The 7,926-nt window shown below is 34.9% G+C and overlaps 1 long non-coding RNA gene across 1 annotated transcript; it reads right to left on the minus strand.

Annotated features, from left to right (window-relative positions):
• Window positions 1-4,783: 4,783 nt before the first annotated feature.
• Window positions 4,784-7,612, minus strand: LOC134670318 (uncharacterized). Its single transcript, XR_010099044.1, has 5 exons — window positions 7,042-7,612; window positions 6,513-6,644; window positions 5,867-5,973; window positions 5,562-5,641; window positions 4,784-4,896 (listed from the first exon to the last, which is right to left on the minus strand). It is a non-coding gene; the product is annotated as an uncharacterized LOC134670318 (long non-coding RNA).
• Between the last annotated feature and the right edge of the window lie 314 nt (window positions 7,613-7,926).

Below are 7,926 nucleotides of genomic sequence, written 5' to 3' on the forward strand. Positions count from 1 at the left end.
TATTACGTAATATCATCAATATCTCTCTCATTTATCAATATAAAACTTACATTTTAGCGGTGAAGGAAAGCTTCCGGGAGCTTCCTTGCCGGTCGTGCGTTTACGTTCCTGATTTTCATTGAAATTTCTAAAAATGGTAACTCGAAGCACTTGATTTCATAGTCTAATCTTTATCACATGTATCCACAATTAGATTAATTGTTAATTGACTTAGTAAAAACAAAATAAAGACAAGGATTTGTTTACGAAAACATTTGACAGTAAGAAAGGTTGTTTACGTTGACTTTGACAGGTATGGGCGAGGAGCCATTTAGGTATTGTTTTAAACCGTAAAATTCAAAAGCGTGAGGTAGATAAAAGGTTACAATAATTAAATAATTAATTTCTTGTATATGTTTAAAAACATTATTATAAAGGTAAACATGAAATATTTCAGTATGAACGCAATATTTAGAATCATAAAGGGAAAAATGTTGACTCAAACGTACTTTTCGTTGTGCTTGCGCGTGCGTAAATACAATTTAAAACTACCCTCATCAGCATTTTATTATTAGAATATGGACCTTAACATGTAGGATATAAGGTTTAAGTAGTTACGTAAGAGATTCATAGGTGTCTCAGATTAAAATCATCATGGTTAATCAAGAGTAAATCTTAAAGTATAAGGCATAGGGACTACATGCGAAGCATGTCAAGAATCGGCATTAAACGGCTTTATTAAATTATCCAACCAAAAATAAGCTTTAAGTAAAGTATGTAAGACTTATGTTTCGGTAAAGTAAGTGGGTATAATATGGGACGATGGTTTGTCTTCACTGACGACAAATGGAATGTCTGAGGTCAATGGGTTGCGCTCGCCAAGGTCAATTTTGTCTTCACTGACGACAGATGGAATGTCCGAGAACAATGGGATGTCTTCAGTGACGACATGGGTAAAAGTATAAAAGGATTGATGGGGAAGGACGCGAGTTAGTCTTTCACTAGCGTCCGGACCGACAACTGACTTTGGTTTTTGTATAGTACGCGGAGATTATTGGTGAGAGTGGGGAAGCTCTGTCCATTTTTCTAAGTGCTTAGCTTTATCGAGATTAAGACGCAAGTCCCAAATCTCATAGAGTAGCACTCGGAATTGTGTCTTTGTTTTGGCATGGCGGAAATATGTTTCCGTTTTGTTGAAACTTAAGCATCTTTGGTTAGAGTGTGCCCATTTTACTAATAGTTTTCAATAGAAATGTAGTTGTTTGGAAAGTGTTTACTTGTTCTAAATCTGAAAACTCCTAATTTTTATTTTTTCATTTGATTCAAAACCAAATCAGTGCCTAGACATACAGTTTAGTCTAGCCTTTCATCTGCTAACCTAACGGTGACAAACTGCGGATGGAAGGAGGTTTTTCTTGTTCCAAGATGAGGGTTGTCTTGGGGTCTGCTTTTTATCAACATAGCAGACTTAAAACGTCTCCCTCCCTAGCTTTTCGATGTCCAACTGTAGATAAATAGCAAGGACGTCACGTGCGCGCCATCCGGGGTAACCTGGGCTTGCTTGAAATCTACAGTATTCGAAGGCTTTGTATTTTAAATATATTTATTTATACCAATTATATACACAATAGGGACCTGCCCTATCCATGTTGCATCCCTGCCTTTGTGCAAAACGCCATGGAGGGGGGCAATAACTCGAGTTGATAGGTTGCAATCTCGGAGTCACTCGCCGAATGCTTAGCTTATATCTAATAGGGACACACTTGCGTATATTCCAAAGTACCAGGGTCGATGGTAAGTACGAACTGTGCTTTGGTTATACTAGAGTAGGGACTGAGGATAGGATTAATAGGGTAGAATCGCACACTATTACTAGGGAATTAGGGTTTCTTTAGAGATTTAGGGTCTAAGATTGAAACGGCTGATATTTTTCCATTTATAACTTTCGAATATGGTTTCTTCATTATGCGGAGTTAACTGTTACTGCTAATGAACTTATAATTTAACTGGGTAAAAGGGTATTCTCTATCTTATTCTAATTTTATCTATTAAAATTCTGGTCGTCTGGAGTAGAGATGAAGTACTGAGTAACATAATCAGGTTTCCAAGGTATTTACAAATCAAATTCTTTAATATCAAGCAGGGTTTAGGAACACAGACTTTTCTGAGATAGAAAATCGAAGAATGGTTTGTTTTAGGGAACCTCTGGCAGGCAGAAGTAATCCAGAGAGTATTTCGAGCTAAATATATCTACTCGTCTTGATATTCTTAGTCTTATAAGCTTCAATTTTAACAAATAAACTTAGTACTTCGTTTATACCCCTAAAAATCAGATTACTGTTTATACTCTTAGCTCTGGGAAATTGGATTATTAAAGGATTCGTATCCTTAGCTTTTGAATGTAAAAAAGATTAACTTTTGATGATTGATGGATACTTTGACACTTCTTTCCATCATCATCTAGGTGCGCTTAGGTTGCGGAAGTGTTGGTCATAGCCCTTCCGGCTAAAATGGTAGGCTAGGTGATTCGATTGATTTTGTAATCGGACTAAGAGCTTTCCGACCTGCATCGGCCGATTGGAAGCAGCACGTGTGATTAATCACACATCGTTTAGAAGATGATAGTTATTAATTAACCTTGAAATGCTAGGGTGTAAATGAGCTTAACTCAGGAGTGCTGCTCCGACGTTATCCCGAAAGCTTAATAGGCGTAGCAGGATTTTATCAACAAATATTTTTTATATTTAATTTATCAATTATCAATATTTTATCATATATGCGGCATTCTTCAATATCGTTTTAGTTTTGGTTTTATTAATGACACTTACATTACGCTATAAAACTGGTAGAATTTTCTAATTTTATAATAAAATAAAATGGTTACAATTATTCCTTAGTTACGTAATAAATTATTTTAGTATTTTAGATATTCTTTCAATAAAATCTAGATAGGTCATTATAACGATTAAAACCAGTCTCCCAAAATTAGCATCACTCATTAAAGGATCTAGGTTTCCGCGGTCCACTTCGAGGGGTCCTAACTGTTAGCTAGACGATTACGAGGCCAAATATTAGGGGTAGTTATTAAGGGGATATTTATTTATTTAGATATATATAAGGGGGAGGGTACATTTTTGGTGCAAGTGACCCAGGATGTAGTTTACCTGGATTACTACGGTTTTTCTAGAAATATGTATGTATAAGTAGCCTTTATGGCTTTTGTTGGCGTGAAAACGGAGTGAGTATGCTTATTTTTGGGTAGTTCTGTGGTGTCTTAAATAAAAGATCGTGAAACATTAATTTTATTATTCAAAAATTATTATTTACACATAGGAAGGTTTTAAATAAAAGTCATGAAACATTTGAGTTTATCATTCCATAGTTACTATGTACACATAGAAAATAAAACTCGAGTAGCTTATAAGATATAATGGTATAATATTTTATTATTATTCTATTGTAGTAAGGGTTACTCTCCGCAGTCGAAAACAACGTAATTAGCTTATTTATTACAACACTATGTAAAATGACTGATAAACTTGTGCGAAGCTACTGTAACCTCACCAGGGGTATGCATTTATGCAGCCAACAGGCACTAATCTTCTCCAAAAATTCTAAATCGATAGGTAATTTGTATCTCGGACGCCATGATTATACGTCGACACATCGTTGGCGCGTTCTATCTCGGAGGTGGCGTCATCTCTTGACGAAGTTTAGGTACAACTACATTATTATTTTCACTCGTTCTCGGCGGTGTTCGGGATTCCTTTTCATATTTCTCAGCTAAAGATGTGTGTTATCACAACTATAAATCCATCTTCTTGTGTCATTGATATCTGAAAAATAAAGTAACAAAGTTAAAGTAGGTACATGTATACCAACAGTAGCGTTTATTACGGATATTTTCACCGAAAACGATCATTTGATTCTCTTGCACCTTAGATTCGTTGATAAACTAGTTTCGTCGCAGGTACCAATAACAATAATGAGATAAATAAATAAATAAATATATTCGGGGCAGTCCTTCACATTCAGGGAAAGGTTGTGCTGTTTTAGATACCACGCGGCGTAGTACATACTTGTAGGAATAAACACATACTTATAAAATAAACAAATAATGTCCATGACCCGTGATAGACGCGTCTGGCCCGTCTGGCAGCATTTGCAGGCAGGGTTTCTATAGATTGTGTTAGCACGCCGTTGCAAATAGACTTAAGATAATATTATCTAAAATAAGTATCTAGTTGTGTAAGAAGTCATGCTTTAGTCGAAAGTTATGGGGGCGTGTAACAGTTCATTTACACGGGAGAATACCAAGGTACAGGGGGCGTAGTTATTCTGCGACTTTCTTATTTCCCACTTTAAAAGTCGGCAAAGTTTTGCAAACTAGTAGAAATTTAGTGGAACATACACATGTTAGAAAATGTATCTACATACTCTTCGATACGGAACCCTAAACGTCACAATATTTACCTAGATAAGAGCTAAAGTATGTGTAATGACTATTTATTGTTTTATCATTATAGTTTAAAGCCTCAGCGAGCTACTTTGTGTGGCCTCCTCACTCATTTTTGAAGCTACACAATAAATTTCATTAAAATTGATAAGGATAGGTTGTGCGCTAAGCACCTGGGTTAGCAGTGTGCATACATAAGCATATTTGTACTAAACAAAGGTATATCATCATAAGTTTGCCTAGGATTACAGTACTGTTCTACTAACGTTACTTCTAAATCGTGTTCTGATTGTGGTCAAATAATAGTATACAGTTGGTTAAACTACCTAACGTGAAGAAAAACGGGGGGTTCAATTTTTTTTGTAGCTCTGCATGTAGAGACAGCAGCCATTTTTGCAGCAAAATTCTTGAGATGAAGCCAGCAAACAGGAGTCTTCATGTATCAGCAGTGTCTTGGTAGGCTGAAATAAGTTAGACAAATACATTAGAAAATTCAGGTAAAACAAAGTAGCATAAGTAGCTTTAGATTTTGTTCTCTTTAGAGTCAGTTTTAGCTGGGCAATACGTCAACATTTTTCTTAAGACATCCATTCGCGGGGGCGCGATATTATTTTTAGTGCATGTGTAGTGTATTGAAATATGTGAGTACTTCAACAAAACCAGTCTGCGGTTGTCAGGTACATAATCATAATCATCTATTCGTCGCAATCTATAGTATTATTACAGGTGCTTTAAGTTTAAATAAGTACAGCATTACATGTGTTCTCCAGAATTTCAACAAAATTATCGCCAATATCATAACATAGTAAAAATAGGTATAAATACATCCATGGAAGGAGGATTTAAAAAAGCAAAAGTAGACAGTATTTCATATTTTTTCAAGTTCCAAAAAAGTTTAAGAATCTTTGTCTTGATGGACATATTTCCATACAGTTAGGTCACAAATAAGCTAGATTAAGTTTGCTTAGTCAATAGAATTAGAATAGGGTATGTAGGCTCATCACAATTTTCAACTCACCGCTCTTTTATCAAGAATTCTCCACTCAAGCATTTGAAATAATAGTGTCCAACATAAATCATGAGTTGGTTAGTTTATAATGAGTTATGTATTTATATAATAAGATACCTGTCATAAATGGAAGCAGTCAGTAGATGTACAGTGAAGGCACCTTGACACTCCGGGACAAAGTCAGCCTCCGGGAAACACTGAAACAGGAATTATAGAAAAGTTAGCTAATGTAGGGTATATTTAAGGAAATCTACTTATAAGTCTCATTAACAGTGTTTATTATTTACTACAGGTAGGGTCTTCACAGTTAAGAAAACAGAAAAAATAAAAATTTTAAGTTTTTTTTTGTAGAACAAATGGAAAAATTTCAACTTATTTAGTTTCTAAGTAGGATTAAGTCTAGAAATTGCTTTTATACTTACTAGGGTAGTGTCGAAGCACTCGGAGGGGCCTTTGTGGGCAACAATGGGAATTTGCTCCGCTCAGCTTGTCACCGGGTAGCAGACAGCCATCAAGTTGGTTTTGTTTGCTGAAAAATTGAACATACATAGTAAGTAATGTAACTCACAGTTTAGGGGTCCAAACACATGTACAATACAATACTCTTTATTGTACATCTCACATGATCGTCGTACAAGTACTGGTCCGGGTTCACAGGTTCTGTTTTATCATAGCTACCACACTTTGTACACAAATGTCAAAAGCTGCCCTCATTATTTATACATAACAGTAAGGTTTATTGGAACAATAGGAATAATTATGGCAGGTCCAGATTTATGTTCACATATTTTTGTTTAAGTTACCAACATCTACGGGGTCATTTTCAAGAGAAAAATACATATTTAGCATCAATTGCCATTAACATGCAAAGGAACCGCTTTATTTTAGCTGACGTTATTATATAGTTATGATATTTGTAATATATTGTATTTCCAAGCTCGAAACACTTTTATTTCAGGAAAAATAATTTTAGCCAAACCATCTTTTAGAACGACAACACTTAAAATTCCAAGTACAGTAAGGGCAAGCCTAAGGGTATTTATATGATAACAGGGTAGTTATACTTACTGTTTAGGGTCAGGAAACATTCTTCAAAATCAGCAAATGGAGTTTCCCACACCATAATTTCAACTTATTTCTCTTCGATAACAGTTGTGTATATCAGGCACAGGGAATCTTTTAAATATAGTTGTCAGCTTACTGAAACATCAAATATAGCTTTTAAATCTTATTGTAATACAAATAGTGTAGTGGAAGTTTAATATTATGTTGGTTAGTCAGAGTAAAACGAAAATCAACACGTCATTTTTTTTATACAAATTTAACTTTGATCCTTGGTTTTTCAAAAAGAAATGCGTTTATATTGCTGAACAGACGGTAAAAATAAGGAAATACAATTACATTTCAAATACAATTACAACTAGGCGTCTACGTTAAGAAAATTTTATTGCCATATATAGTCAGTAAGAAAAACAAATTTAATGATAGTAAGGGCAAATTGCGAACAATTATTTCCTGATTGGTGATATTCAAGAGTATTTAACAGGGTCTTGATAGCAGTAACTTGTCTAAAGAAGAAGCAAGAACATAATCTTACCTTGTTTGTAGAAACGATTCCCAACTTTGGATTTATTTCACTGACACTGTCACACTCGCATTGTCGATACTTAGGCACGTAAAATAAATAAGTAAATAAGTACGCTGGACCAGAAATACGGACACTAGGTTTCCTGACCATTTAGTTTTATGAAATAAGTAGAAGCAAATTCGTGTGATGGTCTGAATTCCATTTTCTTCATCTTGTAGGTTCTTTGATAGATGGAAATCATTATGGACGCTCTCGGAGACTTTCTTTTTACCGTACCGTCTTTAAATTTAGCTCAGTGATATAATTTTTGCCTTGAAATTTGTTAAAGCATCTTTTTTGCAGGAAAAAATACAACCTACAACGGAATTTAGGAGATTGACAGTTGGTAAAATTGCCATAGACAAAATTTCAGATCGCCAAATGTAGAAGTTGTAGAACATTCAGTATAGAATAGCTTATGGTTTGGATCAATCAATAGATCGATTATTTAGTTTTTCACATTGTAAAAATGCGTTTTATCATTCAAATCATTCTTCATAAAAATAAAAACTTAAATGATAATATATAAGGGTTTTCATTTCAATTTTGTATTATTCACATAAATTATTGGACACTTGCTGAGTTCACTAAAATTCATTCATTCATAGGTAAACAAATGAACCCGACCAACATGGGTAGGTTGTTTCGAGTATTGTAGGGGCCATTAGAGCGTGTTTTTGAATTTCGTCGCATTGCGTAAGCACACGGAGGCCCATTTGTGAAAACGAATTTACTTACACGATCGTAATGGTGGCGCTACTGTCACTAGGTGACAGAGCGGGATAGTCTTATGTATTTTTCAGTGGGAGTAGCGGCGAAGGCGCTATTATTGTTTGTCCTTGTCACATTCTTGTG

The sequence above is a fragment of the Cydia fagiglandana genome, chromosome 1 (genome assembly GCF_963556715.1).
Source record: "Cydia fagiglandana chromosome 1, ilCydFagi1.1, whole genome shotgun sequence".
Taxonomy (NCBI): domain Eukaryota; kingdom Metazoa; phylum Arthropoda; class Insecta; order Lepidoptera; family Tortricidae; genus Cydia; species Cydia fagiglandana.